Source organism: Rattus norvegicus, chromosome 3 (assembly GCF_036323735.1).
Source record: "Rattus norvegicus strain BN/NHsdMcwi chromosome 3, GRCr8, whole genome shotgun sequence".
In the NCBI taxonomy this organism is placed as follows: domain Eukaryota; kingdom Metazoa; phylum Chordata; class Mammalia; order Rodentia; family Muridae; genus Rattus; species Rattus norvegicus.
Genome location: NC_086021.1, coordinates 44,435,037 through 44,451,762, shown reverse-complemented (window position 1 = coordinate 44,451,762; position 16,726 = coordinate 44,435,037).

The following is a 16,726-nucleotide window of genomic DNA, read 5'->3' as shown; positions in this document are numbered from 1 at the left end:
TATGTGACACCTGACAGCAGGAGCAGGATTTGTACACAACTCTGTTGCCTATTAGTGGATCCCTTTCCCCTAACTGGGATGCCTTGTCTACTCACAATAAGAGAACATGCACCTAGTCCTACGACAACTTCATATTCCAAGGCAGGTTGATATTCATGGTAGGCTTCCGTTTTCTGAGCCTTTTTTCAGGAGAAAGAGAAGACAAGAGGATGGCCTGCAGGTATCATAAGAGGGAGGGACTAGAAGAAAGGAGGGAGGGAAAGCTATAATCAAGATAAGAAGTAAATAAATTAATAAATAAAAAGAAAATTATTCATTTTAGATTTTCCAATTTGATGGAATAAAGGTTTTAAAGTACATCCTTATAATTCTCTGTAATTTTTGTGGTATTGGTTATTACATGCCCTTTTTGTTTCTAATTTTTTTAATTTGGATAGTCTATGTCTTTTATTTACTTTGGACAAGGATACTGTGTGTCATTGATTTTCTCAACCCTTTGTTTAATTGATTTTTTTTATATACCTCTCTTTGTTTCTATTTTATTGATTTTAGCCCTTAGTTTCACTATTTCTTGTCCTCTTCTTCTCTTGGGTGTGCCTTTTTTTTATTCTAGAGCTATCAGGTTTGCTGATAGTTGCTAGTATGAGATCTCACCTCCTTTTTTCATAGGCACATAGTGTTATGAACTTTCCTCTTAGCACCACTTTTATTTTGTCCCATACTTTGCAGTATGCTGTGTATTTATTTTCATTGCATTGTAGAAAATCTTTAATTTCTTTCTTAACTTCTTCTTGACCTGTTTTTATTCCTTGGTAAATTGGAATATTTGTAAGCTTTACGTTGTTTTTATTGGTGGTGACATCCAGCTTTAATCCATGGTGACCTGATAGAATACAGGTAGTAACTTAAATTTTCTTATATCTATTGAGACTTACTTTACGTTATTTTATCAATTTTGGAAAAAGTTCCATGAGGTGCTGAGAAGAAGGTGCATTCTTTTGTGTAATTTTCTATAAATATCTCTTAAGTTCATGTGGTTTATAACATCAGTTAGCTCCAGAATGTCTTCGTTTAGTTTGTCTGGAAGAGAAGTCAATTCATGAGTGTAAGGTATTGAAGTCTCTCATTATTGATGACTGATTCTGTGATTTAAGTTGTAGTCGTGTTTCTTTTACAGAAATGGGTACTCCTTTGTATGTGGCAAAGATGTTAACAATCAAAATGTCATCTACATGGATTTTTCTGTTGAATGCTAATTTTCTTTCTGGATATTAAATTGCTGCACCAACTTGTTTCTTAGGTCCAACTCTTTGGAATATCTTTCCAACCCTTAATGCTGAAGCAATGTTGAAGTATGTTTCTTATATACAGCAAATGGGTTTATCCTACTTTAACATCCTTTCTTTTTTCCTGTATCATTTTATTAAGGAATTGAGGCCATTGATATTGAGAGATATCAATGACCAGTGATTGTTAATTCCTGTTATTTTGTTGGTGATTTCAACGTGTAGCCAACCTTCTTGGTTTGGACTTTTACTTCTAGCAACTTTGTAGGGCTGAATTTTATACATAAATATTGTTTAAATTTGACGTTATAATGAAATGCCTTATTTTCTCCATCTGTGACTGAAATTTTGGCTGGCGTCTGTGGTTTAATTAGGTCTGTAGAATATCTGTCCAAGCCTTTTTGGCTTTTTTATTCCCTAGTAGAAGTTAGGTGTAATTCTAATAGGTCTGCCTTTTGTGAGTAAGTGAATGAGTGAATGAGTGTGTGAGTGTGTGTGTGTGTGTGTGTGTGTGTGTGTGTGTGTGTGTGTTTTATTAAAGCTTTTAATATTCTTTCTTTTTTCCATATGTTTAGTGTTTTTGTTATTATCTGCTAAGAGGACTTTTTTTTCTGGTCTACTCTATTTAGTCTTATGTGGACTTTGATAGGGGCAAGCCCCCAAATTAGGTCTGGTGTAACATAGCACACACTTTATTATTACATACACCTCTAGCTAAGGAACCATTGACTTTTCTGGTTTGTTTGGGCTTTGTTTGTGAGAGCAGGGTGATCCAACAAAAGCCCACCTCAGCACAAGATGAAACTAAGGAAAGCTATTACCCTAGATCTTCCCCACTTCACAACTCTCAGCCAAGTCAGCTTGTCAAAGTTTCTTTTCCTAGGCAACTCTGGTGGTTTATATATATTTGGAGAGAGTCCTTGTGAATTTTGTAACTTTTAGGAGCTCTTTGAGCTAGTAAGTTCACTCTTTTGTCTTTCCCTTTGTATGTTTCATTCTTTTCCCTGAGTCTTAGGGTTCTTCCTCTTTCTTCCAGGAGAAAATGTTACAATTTAGAAGAAAAAGCTTCACAGTAGGATACAATATGTGTAAACTGAAGCAGGCCAATGAAAGAATAATGAAGAATAAACACTTAATTGGTCTTAATAATAAAGAAATAGTAACATCAGTATCTGCCAGTATGTAATGATTCTATATTTCTCTTTTATTACTCTGTCCTCGGACTGTTAAAAAATTGGCTCAGATATATAAGAAATATTCTCAGTGTTTAGGGCAATTAAACAAAATCTCCACCATTACACAGCAAATAAGTAAGACCTGAAGGCCTCCACTTCAATTTTATTTATACTTTACTCTCTACCAAATTATAATGTTTTACCAGTGATACCACAATATATTAATAAGACTTTCAAAATGTACAGTCAAAACCTAGAGTTACCTTCTAATAATTTCATTGGCAGCCTGGAAAGAACCATTGCACAAGTTTTTGTTTCCCTATATTGCATCCTACATGAATGTGTATCATATTTTCACTGAAAAAGTCTTCAATAAAATGCTAAGTTTTTAAATTTATTGGTCTCTGATATATTATTTCTTGAAGACAGTTTCCCCTCCCTCCTCTCTTCCAAGTCCCTCCTCCATACCTCTCCTCTCTCATAGATCTACTCCACCTCCATTTCCCTTCAGAGAAGAATAGGTCTCCCAGGGATATCAATCAAACATAGCATATCAAGTTGAAGTAAGACCGAGTACATCCTCTCATACAAATGCTGGATGAGGCAACCCAGTGGGAGGAAATGTATTCCAAAAGTAGGAAGAGTCAGAATAGCTCCTGCTTCTACCATAAGAAGTCCCACAAAAACCTCAAGGCTACACAACCATAACATGTAAGCCCAATACCTAGATCAAACCAACTCAGAATACCTGACTGTCACTTCATTCTCTGTAAGGTCCCTTTGAGCCCTGACAAGTTGATTCTGTGTGCTAGTTTCTTGTGGTATCCTTGACTGCTTTGGCTCTTACATTTCTTCCTTGCCATGTTTGGCTATCTCTCTGCATCTGCTCCCATCAGTTTCTAGATGAGAGATGAAGTCTTTCTAATGATGATTATGCTGGGCTCTATTCTATCTCTATGTAATTTCTTTTTTTTTTCTTTTCTTTGCCTCTCCTCTCTTTTCTCTTTTCTTTCCTTCTTTCTCTCTTCCTTCCTTCCTTCCTTCCTTTCTCCCTCCCTTTTCTCCCTTCCTTCCATTCTTTCTTTCTTTCTTCTTTCTTTCTTTCTTCTTTCTTTCTTCTTTCTTTCTTTCTTTCTTTCTTTCCTTTTTTGGTTGTGTTTGGTTCCATCCTAGGTCTCTGAACTATTCAGTCTGCTTCCAGACCCAACAGGAAGTATCAGACATGTGTTCCCTCTAGTGGTATGGGTCTCAAGTTGGACTAGGCATCCCCATATTTCTATACCGCATTTACCACAGCACATCTTGCAGGCAAGACAAATTGTAGGTCAAAAACTTTGGAACCAGTTTGCATCCTAGTGCCTCCATTGGAAGCCTTGCCTGATTACAGAAGGTGGCTTGCTCAGGCTCCCTACTTTCCATTACTAGTGATTTTCACTGGGGTCACCTACACTGATTCCTGGGAGTTCCCCTTGCACCAGGTTTCCACCTTGTCCAGAAACACTCCTGAATTCAATTCATCTCTCCCAGTACTTTATTCCTCAATCCCATCCCCTCTTGATCACTGAGCCAATGTGTTCAAAGCTATTCCTCAATTTCTCTTCTATCAGGTTTAGTGTTTCTGGTTTTATGTGGAGATATCTGGTTCATTTGGATTTGAATTTTGGGCAGAGTGATAGATATGGATCTATTTTCATTTTTGTACAGGCTGACATCCTGTTAGAGCAGCACCATTTGTTGAAGATACTTTCTATTTCTGTTGTTTATTTGTGGCTTCTTTATCAAAAATCAGGTGTCTATAGGTGTGTTGATTGATGTTTGGGTCTTTGATTTAATTCCATTGATCATCCTGTATGTTTTTATGCCAATACTTTGTGGGTTTTATTACTATAGCTCCATACTACAGCTTGAAATAAGGGATTATGATATCTTCAGAATTTCTTTTTTTTTTTGTAAAGGATTATTTTAGCTATCTTGGGTTTTGTTATATTTGCTCTTTGTTTTTATATATGATGTTGGGTATTGTGCTTTCATGATCTGTAAAGAATTGTGTTGGGATTTTAGCAAAGATTGCATTGAATCTGTATATTGCTTTTGGTAAAATGGCCACTTTCACTATGCTATTTCTATTGATCCATGAGCATAGAGGACCTTTCCATCTTCTAATATTTTCTTCAATTTCTTTTTTTGAAGAAATGAAGTTCTTCATACAGGTCTTTAATGTGCTTAGTTAGAGCTAATTAATTTTTTTCATTATTTGTGCCTATTGTGAAGGGTGTTGTTTCCTTAATTATTTCTCAGCTTGTTTTTTGTTTGAATAAAAGAGGGTTACTGACTTTTTTTTTTAAGTTATCTTGAATCCAGAAACTTCACTGAATGCATTTATAAGCTGTAGAAATTCCTATGTAGAATTTTTGGGGACACTTATTTGTACTATCCTCATAGTAATACTTTGACTTCTTTCTTTCAAATTTGCTTCTTGGGTCCATTTGCTGAGAAAGGAATTTCCTACCCTTTTCTCTAAGTAGTGTGTATCTTTGATGTTGAGGTTTGTTTCTTGTATGCAGCAAAAGGATGGATCCTCTTTTTGCATCCATTCTGTTAGCCTGTGTTTTTTTTTTTTTAAATTGGAAAATTGAGTATATTGATATTGAGAAACATTAATGACCAATGTTTGTTAATTGTTGCTGCTGGTGGTGGTGTTATGTGTGTGTGTGTGTGTGTGTGTGTGTGTGTGTGTGTGTTCTTTTGTTTTTCTTGTGTAAGATTATTTTTCCTGTGTTTTTATGGGGGTAGTTTACCTCCTAGGGTTGGAGTTTCCCTTCTAGTATCTTCTGTAAACCTGAATTTGTAAATAGCTATTGTTCAAATTTGATTTTGTCTAGGAATATCTTGTTTTCTGTATCTATATTGATTAATAGTTTTCCTGAGTAAGCTAGTCAGGACTGGCATCTATAGTCTCTTAGCGTCTGCAAGAAATCTGTCCAGATCTTTTTGGCTTTTTGAGACTCTGTTGAGAAAGCAGAGGTGATTTTTTTAGGTTTTCCTTTATATGTTACTTGGCCCTTTTCCCTTGCAGCTTTTAATATCATTTCTTTGTTCTGTGTGTTTAGTATTTTGATTACTATGTGGCAAGGGTTCTTTATTTTCTGGTACAATTTATTTTGTGATTTGTAAGCCTCTTGTATCTTTATAGGCATGTCCTCATTTACATTAGGAAATGTTTCTTCTAGAATTTTGTCTAAAATGTTTTTGGGGCATTGAGCTGGGATTCTTTTCCTTCTTCTATTCCTTTTTTTTTTTTTTGGTTTGATCTTCTCATAGCATTCCAGATATTCTGGATGTTTTGTGTCAGGAATTTTTAGATTTAACATTTGGACTGGAGTATTAATTTCTTCTATTATCTCTTTTATGCCTGAGATTTTCTCTTTTATTCTTCTGGTGATGTTTGCATCTATCGTTCCTTTTTGCTTACTTAGATTTTTCTCCTCCAGAATACCCTCAGTTTAGGTGTTGTTGTTGTTATTGTTGTTATCATTATTATTATCATTATCATTATTATTATAATGTAATTGTTATTAATTTTGCTTTTGTTTTTCCATTTTCAGGCCTTAGACACTTTTATGCATTTCCTGCAACTGTTTTTTTTTCCAACTTTCTTGTCACACTTTAAGTGATTTATTAATCTTTAATTTTTTGTGTGTGTTTTCATATATATATATATATATATGATTTATTCATTTCCTCTTGAAGAACCTCTATCATCTTCATAAAGTTGGTCCTCTTGTTATTTCATTGTGCCAGAATGTTCAAGGGTTGCTGTTGTAGAATACCTAGGCAAGATGGTACCATAATGCCATAGTCATTGTTGATCGTTTTCTTACACTGGAGACTAGGCTCTTCGGTTTGGGATGAATGTAGGTCTAGGATCCAACTTCTGTTTTTGTAAGATGGATGTTTTATTCTTTGGTTTCTGTTTCTTTCACCGGCATTTATGGGTGACCATTTTTGACTCCAAATCCTTCTGCAGCAGTGGTACTCTACCAGTTCTTCATGTTGTGGTATGTATCAACCATAAAACTATTTCAATGCTTTTTATATAGCTGTAATTGTCCTACTGTCATGAGGTGTAATGTACATATTTAAGGGTATCTGATGTATAACACTCTATGTGTGAAGTCTGTGCCACAGCATCTTGGTTAAAGAAATCTTCAACCAAACTCACTGAACAAGACCACCAACAAACTGCCAAGCATTAGCCCTTGAGATATATGGTAATGCCTGTTGCGTGAAATGTTGGCAATTTAAATTTGCCTTCCAACTCTAGTCTGAATGTATTTGGTATCCATCACAGCTTTTCTTTTCCTTTAGGAACAGTGAGATCCATTTATAAGTTAGACATTTCCATTCATTCAGCCCACAGCATCAGCCTTGGTTGTCTATAACTCATTTTACAGAGATCCTGCTTTAGGATGCATGTACTTATTTAATCCAATCCACTGTTTTCTGAAAGGAGAGAAATTACACATTCATTATTATTAAGCTTTGGTGTTACTTGGACAATTTTATTCAATAATATAATGTTTCTCATATTTAGCATAAGTTTATTAACTTCTTATTAATATTTAAAGTTTGGGTTTTTACATTTATTTTGGTAAAGCATTTATTTTTAATATTCATGGGTAATTTTTGCTACTTCAGACGTTTATAGGTTAGGTTTGTGTCTGAAATTATGTTGTTTATAATACTCTGCAAGAAAGGTCACTCTTCCTGCGTGAGTGAGCTGTTCTCTCAAACCTCTAGTTTTCTGTGAAGATAATATCTGGTTCTTTTCCTCAGACCAAAGTCATTATACTTAAAGAATAGGTCTTTACTACATCCTTCCTTTATATCAAACAGAATCAGGAAAAAAGTGCAAGGGAAGTCTGGGTGTCCTTCTTTAAAATATCAGAAGTATCAGGGAAATCAGAGGAAAGCATCCATTATTTTCTCTTTCAGCCTTCATATATGTCATAGTGAGTATTTTTTAAAATAATGTTCTAAATGAAAAGATTTAAATTTAGGTAATCACTGTCGAGTTAGTTGATAGGGTTCCACTCTGCATAGTGTCTCTCTCTCTCTCTCTCTCTCTCTCTCTCTCTCTCTCTCTCTCTCTCTCTCTTTCTCTCTCTCCCTCTCTCTTCTTCTCTCTCTCCTCTCATCTCTCCTCCTTCCTCTTTCATCTCTCTATCAATAATTTTCTTTATTCTTGAGAATTTTATACATGTATACAGTGAAATATGACCATGTCTAGCCTACATTTCTTCCCTTGATCTCCACACAAATGACATTTAACCTGTTTCTTGTCACTCCCATTGTCTTTATTCTTTGATATTTCTTATGGTGCTTATGATGAACTTTTCATTTAAAAATCATTACTGTTTATTTGACAGTTTTTCTTCTTCTAAAACATGACTCTCTTGGACATGTAGTGACCTGATAGTTGATCAAGATCTCCAATGCCTATGACTCTAAAAGTATTCAATCTTACTAAGATGGGACATTTATAGGACATGAATTTGGGATACTTTTGCATCTAATGAACTGAGCAATAACAATCTGGCTTGAGAGTTTTAGTTCTACAATGGTACAAATTGACAAACCATCAGAAGAAGCACCATTCTAGAACCTGAGCTCTAATTTTTCACATTCCTAATTCTATTGAATGGAGATACTTTGCCTGCACATTCTACATAACAGAATGTCTTCAAGTTGCAGAATGGTGACTTTTCTTCCCTGACTATGTTGCATTATATGTCTAGGAAACATGTAAAATTTCTATTATCAAGACTTCATTACAATATCCAAAGTATTTAATATTTAAGTCATAATATTGGGTTTTATCAAGTCAGTTTTATTGAGTATGGAGGCTTAATTCAGTGCTATATTGTAAATAGGAGGGTCTGAGTTTGACACAATTGTAGTAGGAATCCAATAGCATGATAGATTTTAAGCATTTATTCCCTGTTCTTTGGAATAATGAGGAATTCAGAAGTCTTCACAGATCTGATTGTCAATCCTTCTAAAATCATAAACCCAATTATAAAGTAAACCTTCCTTCTTGATCATTGTTCCCATCAGGGAATTTTGATCAATGCAACACAAAATTAAGTAGGAGAGATGCTCATTGCTCAATCAATGAAACCAAACAAAATTTAGCCAATTGATTCCTTACACCCTTTATGCCACTGTATAAATATTCATAACCCAATTATATGTCACTTGTCATGTTTAATATCTTCAATGCCTTTTATATAAAGCATACCCTTACTGTTTAGGTTTTGTTTTTCTTAACATTGAAATTTTAAAGACCATAATGAAATTTTTATTATTTTTTGTGGACTCTTGTATTTCTCTGCTAACTGATATATAGATATCACCCTTAATTAATTAAAAACATATATTATCTTTTAAAATTGCTTATAATTTTTACTAACTTTAAAGCATATTCTGAATATCATTGGAGGCTTTAAATCATTATGCTAACTTAAATTTTAACTACATAAAAAGTTTATTGGAACGTTTTAGAAATCAAGTGTTTATCATGCTGATGTGAAGAAACTAACAGTCTATGCTCTTAATCATAAAATTGATGTCACAAACTGTAAGGAATTTCTCCAACTAGCTCTGAATTATTATAATTATATTGTAAATAGACAAATACTAAGCTATTAACAAATTGTTTTAATCACCAAAGATACAAAGTTCGCACTGGTAATAACGAATTCCTGATCACCTACCACCTATTTCTGTTATAATAGGCAGTAATTTTGATTCTTTATTCATTGCTTCTTTTCTCTTGGTTCAAATTATGCTATTAAATGATATTTGAAAGATTTTTCTCTTCTATATGCTATATATTTGAGATACAGCTTTGCCAAAATATCAAAAGGTCCTTAAGTAAGCATCATCAACTATGAGCACTGTGAATTTAAGTCATCTCTGTAGTACTCAACTTAAACTACAAACCAATGCATTAAGTTGAAAATAAAAAGTGAATAATTGTATTACATAGTCTAGTCTTTCCACGTGAAGAGTGAGGATGAGGTAGAATGAAATATATAAATGATTTTTTCAGACCTTTTGTGTGATTGAAATGTAATATAAATTACAAAACGGAAAGATATTCAGAAGACCTCTGTAGATACCACCATAATCTGATTAGGAAAATATGTTTTAATTGAAATATTGTCTCCATAATGAAGAACAAGGGAAACCCTGCATTTCAATATCAATAGCCAAGCATTTATGCTAGATTGAAGTGCTCATTATATTGTATTATTTTTAATGTTTTTGAAGTTATAAATTGATCACAATATTCCTTTATCCCATTTCCTCTCATTTAGCTCTCCTTAGCCTTCTTTGCTACCTTGTAAATTAACACCCCTCCTTTTTCATTCTTGTTGCATGCATGCCATATACATATTCATAAATATAGCCTCCTCAATTTATACTATGTGACTTGTGTGTATGATTTCTGGATTTCATATTTGTTGTGGCATAAACAACTGGTTCGCTTTTCCCTGAGGAATACTATTTTTCCTACTTTCAGCTTTCCTTAGTTTCTGTGCTTTTTGGGTAGGGTTGAGGCCAATTAGGTTTGCTTTTTCTGTTGTTCTTCAGATCACCTTTAGGTAGTCATGTTAGTGAGACTTAATGAATGTAGCTTCTGATATTACTAGGAGACACAATCTGACAGCAAACTTCATGATCTTCTGCATCTAATTTTGTTCTGTTCCCTTTTTTACAATGCTCCCAGAAGCTTAGGTGTAGGAATGTTTTACAAATTTATCAATTAGAACTGGGCACCCCAAGTCTACATTTTCATTGGTGGTTGTTTTATGTATTGGTCTCTAAGTGTTACAAAGAGAAGTCTCCTTGATGAGGGACAAAGACTACTCTTAAATATGGGCATAATGATAAATAGTTACACTACTATTAGTGATCATATATTTAAGTAAAGTAATGGTTGTTGATTCTCCTCCAACAACTATGGCTTCACTAACACTCCGCCGGTTGCTGGGATTCCAATACTAGGCAATGTTTTCCTCTTCTTGAGGTCTTATGTCTGACTAAAGAGCTGTTGGTTACTGTCAAGAAAACCCTGGCACCAAAGCACCCTTATGGTTATTATGCTCTGCTGAACATTGATGTGGGTCACTGTTGTCCACCTGGGTACGTTGTCCCCCTCTTTCCGAAGCTTAGCAGAAGATGCTTACTTAATAAAAAAATGACTAAGAGTTTCAAAATAAAAAGAAAGCCAATGTTCTTACCTTCTCTATCAGCTTCATGTCTCTGCTTCCTTCTGTTTCATGTCAGAGTCACTTTGAAGTGTTTCTGATTCTGGAATCTCCTTCTCACTACTATTTTCAACTTCCTATTTTATCTGATTAGTAAGAGTTCCTAAAGAAAATCATCACTGATCTTCTTACTCTATTCAATACATTCAATTACTGGAATTATTTGATACCCATTCAAAAAATTTTATTTCTATCTTCTAAATATAACTGTTTCAAAACAGTAATCTATAAATATGGATGAATGGCATGAGAAAATATAAGATGTGTCTTTACTGTAACTTGTCACAGACATTAAATTTTAAAGCTATTTGAGTTATTATATTTATTAATATACAAGTTATTTCTTTGTGAAGATTGTTATGCTTCCTTCCCAGAGGCACAATATTTTGACTATAGATTTACCTCATGACTGGCAAAACTCATGAAGTATTGGCATGCTTAAGTACTGCTTATTCTCATACAAATGTATACCAAAATGAAAGTAAGTGGAGAGATTACTTGATTTCAAATTAATGTCCACTATCAATAAGCACAGTTTTAAGGATGCAAGCTAATGTAATTTTTGCCATTATAAGTAACTTATTGTCTTATTGTATAAATAGTTATCTCATTGTATACCAAGAGTCAAGTAATATTTTGCTTGGTATTTAGTACCATTGTAAAAACTGGTACTTTAAATAACTTCAATGAGAAACTTCATTGTAACTTAACTTCTTATAATAAAATGTTCCATATTCCTAATTGTCTGATACAATTATGATTTGATTAAATATATTTGTGGCTGAATTCCAAGTAGCTATTTAAATGTGGTTTCACTTTTATCAATTAATAATGCATGAGGTCCATGAATTTATTAATCTGATTCAACATATTAGTAACACTATCACTGTGACCATATCAAATAGATCCAACAATTCAAAGAATTCAATTCTAGATTTGGCAACCAAACGTTTTCAGCTCAGAGAGGGAAATAAGGGAAATGGTATTGTGGCATTTAGGGCTATAGGATCATGAGTATGTAACAGTATAGAAAATACCATTCAGGACTGCAGAGATGGAGAAGATCTCAGAAGATGGAAAGATCTCCCATGCTCATGGATTGGCAGGATTAATATAGTAAAAAATGGGCATTTTGCCAAAAGCAATCTAGATTCAATGCAATCCCCATCAAAATTCCCATCCAATTCTTCATAGAGTTAGACAGAAAAATTTGTAAATCCATCTGGCATAACAGAAAACCCAGGATATCTAAAACTATACTCAACAATAAAACGACTTCTGGGGGAATCACTATCCCTGAACTCAAGCAGTATTACAGAGCAATAGGGACAAAAACTGTATGGTATTGGTACAGAGACAGGCAGCGAGATCAGTGGAATAGAACTGAAGACCCATAAATGAACCTACAAACCTATGGTCACTTGATTTTTGACCAAGGAGCCAAAACCATCCAATGGAAAAAAGATAGCATTTCAAAAAATGGTGCTGGTTCAACTGGACGTCAGCATGTAGAAGATTGCAGATCGATCCATTCTTATCACTCTGTATAAAGCTGAAGTCCAAGTGGACCAAGGGCCTCCACATCAAACCAGATACACTCAAACTAATAGAAGAAAAAGTGGGGAAGAATCTCAAACAAAGGGCACTGGAGAAAATTTCCTGAACAAAACAACAATGGCTTACGTTCTCAGATCAAGAATCAAAAAATGGGATCTCATAAAGCTACAAAGCTTCTGTAAGGCAAAGGACATTGTCGTTAGGACAAAATGACAACCAACAGATTGGGAAAAGATCTTTACCAATCCTACAACTGATAGAGGGCTTATATTCAAAATATACAAAAAACTCATGAAGTTAGACTGCAGGGAGACAAATAAAATGGAGTTATTAAAAATGGAGTTCAGAGCTAAACAAAGAATTCACAGCTGAGGAATATCGAATGGCTGAGAAGCAACTAAAAAAATGTTCAACATCTTTAGTCATAAGGGAAATGCAAATCGAAATAACCCTGAGATTCAACCTCACACCAGTATGATTGGCTAAGTTCAAAAACTCCGGTGACAGCAGATTCTGGCAAGGATGTTGCGAAAGAGGAACACTCCTCCATTGTTGGTGGGATTGCAAACTGGTACAACCATTCTGGAAATGAGTCTGGAGGTTCTTCAGAAAATTGGATATTGAACTGCCTGAGGATCCAGCTATACCTCTCTTGGCCATATACCCAAAAGATGCTCCAACATACAACAAGGACACATGCTCCACCATGTTCATAGCAACCTTATTTATAATACTCAGAACCTAGAAAGATCCCAGATACCCTTCAACAGAGGAATAGATACAGAAAATGTGGTACATCCACACAATGGAATACTACTCAGCTATCAGAAACAATGACTTTATGAAATTCATATGCAAATGGATGGAACTGGAAAATATCATTCTGAGTTAGGTAACCCAATCACAGAAAAACACACATGGTATGCACTCATTGATAAGTGAATATTAGCCCAAATTACCCAAGATGCACAGAACACATGAAGCTCAAGAAGGATGACCAAAATGCGGATGCTTCACTCCTTTAAACGGGGAGCAAGAATATCCTTAGCAGGGGAGAGGCCTCAAAGTTTAGAACAGAGGCTGAAGGAACGCCCATTCAGAGCCTGACACACATGTGGCCCATACATATACAACCACCAAACTAGATAAGATGGATGAAGCAAAGAGGTGCAGGCTGACAGGAACCGGATGTAGATCTCTCCTGAGAGACACAGCCAGAATATGGCAAGTAAATAGGCGAATGCCAGCAGCAAACCATTGAACTGAGAACGGGACCCCCGTTGAAGGAATCAGAGAAAGGACTGAAAGAGCTGAAGGGGTTTAAGACCCCATATGAACAACAATACCATCCAACTAGAGCTTCCAGGGACTAAGCCACTACCACAATACTTTACACGGACTGATCCTGGGCTCCAAATTCATAGGTAGCAATGAATAGCCTAGTAGGGGCACCAGTGGAGGGAAAAGCCCTTGGCCCTGCCAAGGCTGGATTCCCAGTGAACAAGATTGTTGGAGGGAGGGCATTATGGGGGAAAGATGGGGAGGAGAAGACTCACATAGACAGCGAGGGGGAGGGGTTAGGGGGATGTTGGCCTGGAATAACATTTGAAATGTAAATAAGAAATACCCAATTTAGTAAAGATGGAAAAAAAACCCACAACCTTTATGGTCTAATAAATATACTTTTTTTCTGTTTGTGGGCTAAGGGGTTTGCATCAAATGGCTAATACTTATTTTATAGATGGGAAATTAGGAAACAATAGATAATTATTTCATTCTTATTTCATCATGATATTAGCTGTCATGAGGGTTCTATTCTGGGTTTGATGTATTGTAATATTTTCTTAACTTGTTATTGGTTCTTTGTAATCTTCACCCCAATCCCACTCATCTCTCTCCCCTCATACCCATCCTCCACCCTTGAAATCTCTTCCCCAACAGAGAAAAATTAAAAATCTCGTTGTGGAAAAAAACTAGGGTTCGGAGAGATGGCTCAGTAGTTAAGAGCGCTGACTGCTCTTCCAGAGGTCCTGAGTTCAAATCCCAGCAACCACATGGTGGCTCACAACCATCTCAAATGGGATCTGATGCCCTCTTCTGGTGTGTCTGAAGACAGCTACAGTGTACTTATATATAGTAAATAAATAAATCTTTTTAAAAAAAATTAAAAAAGAGCTCTGACTGGGCTCTTCCAGAGGTCCTGAGTTCAATTGCCAGCAACCGCATGGTGGCTCACAACCATCTGTAATGGGATCTGATACCCTATTCTGATGTGTCTGAAGACAGCTACAGTGTACTCATATCCATTAAATAAATAATATTTTTAAAAAAGAAAATACCTTTCAATTACTTCTTGGTAAGAATAAGCAAGCTCAAGGATCAAGGGCATCGAGAAAGAAGTAACAGATTATTAGCCCAGGACTGGCTAAGAAAAAATACATTTAAACAAAGAAATTGGGTCACAATGTGAAACCAAGAACCAGGCAAATTTTAGTATTTTAAGAAATGTACAGATTTCACCACATGGGTTTAAAAAGAGAAAACAAATTGAAGAGCCAATTAGTAGTTCTAGGAATAGGGCAGCAGATTCATATATGTCATCACAGATAAAGAAGTAGAAGTACCATGAAGGACCACAGAGAGAAATTGGTAAGGTCTTTGAAATATTTTAAAGCTGCCTCTGAAGGTAGAGACAGACGGAAAATTTATTTATTTCCTTCATGTAAATACTTCCACTTACCATATTTCACTCTACCAATATGTTATTAAATTGTCTGTGTTATTCGCTGTTATGAGTCAATGCAAACCAGAGACGTCCATTTGACATCCTTTACCACTTCTTCTGCACTTTTCTCTTTGTGTGGTTTACTTCCTAGCATTATAACTGTACGAATACCCACAGTTCACTAATCCCAGTCATAAGATATTCACTCTCATAATCACATTGCCTATAAAAAAATCTATCCTATGAGGCCAAGAGTTCAAGGTATGAATTTATGATAGGAGATGAACGGTTAATGACATGAACACCTCAGGTGAGCTGAGAAACTCAGTACAGGAACGTTGACTTCAGTGATTTTCTGCTGGGGTGGTTAGGATCCTGGAAGCTTCTGACATGATCATCTTACCAAGCTCTGTTGCTACTTATCACTTTGAGGCTGCAGGGAGACTGAAGTCCAGATGGAATCTTTTCACTCTATAAACCCCTGAAGCCTCCTATACCATGTGCACTTCTCTAGAGAGACTGCTGCTCTTCATTGTTCTGATTAAGGACAATCTGTTTCTGAATAGGTCAGTCTCCTCATTTATTTTCACAATGCCTCCATTTATCCTGTTCTAACAGGAGGAATGCACATCCAGTCGATAAGAGATATTGTGGAGTCTTTTACTCATCAAAGATACTTGGAATTCAAAGTGATTTTTCAAATTCAAAGTGAAATACTCTTCTGTCTTTTGCATATTTCTACTTTACTCATATACTTGAGAGGGATGAATTCAATGAGGAAATGAGCAAGGTGAGAATTATGCTAAAATTAGCATCAAGGTCATTATCAGTTGAAATTAGATTCCAAATGGCTAAAATACTGCTGTTTCAACTTGCTTTTTTTTTTTTTTCCCGGAGCTGAGGACCGAACCCAGGGCCTTGCGCTTGCTAGGCAAGCGCTCTACCACTGAGCTAAATCCCCAACCCCTCTGCTGTTTCAAAATAAATGACACTTTATACATTTCTAAGTGGACAACCCAAACTCTCAAGTGTTCCCTGTTCCTATGTCTTAGGACAAGACACATCTAGCTGGCTATAAAGCTTTAAGGAATTTGTCTTCCAGAAGCCACAGAATCGCTTTTATTCTCCACTCCTATCCTTCTAATTCAACATAGAATGTCTTTGCTTTTACGTATTCTGGAGAAGAAACTACTATGACTTTAATGGTTGCTATGTCACAAGTATATAAAATGTTTTGAAGGCTCCAGACAACTTGAGGAAAGGTAGCTTGGTAGTAACCTGTGCTTATCTTATGCCAAGCCCTAAATACAGCTATTACCACAAGAAAACTGGAAATAATAATGACAGTAAATGGTAAATAAACTCAGCATTTCAAACATAAAACTCTTCTAAAGGCTTGCACTAGACATAGGTGTGTGTGTATATGTAGGTATGAATATCTACATATGTATGCTTATGAGTATATGTATATATGTGTATGCATGTATTTATGTGTATGTGTATATATATTTTTCTAAATTTGAAATAATTGCTGTCATTAGATTTTTATATTGGAATAAATGAAGAAAAAATTTCCTCCCCATTTCTTCCTTTTTAATACTCTTCTTCTCCCACCCCATCTACCTCCTCTTCTATCCTTTCTCTTAT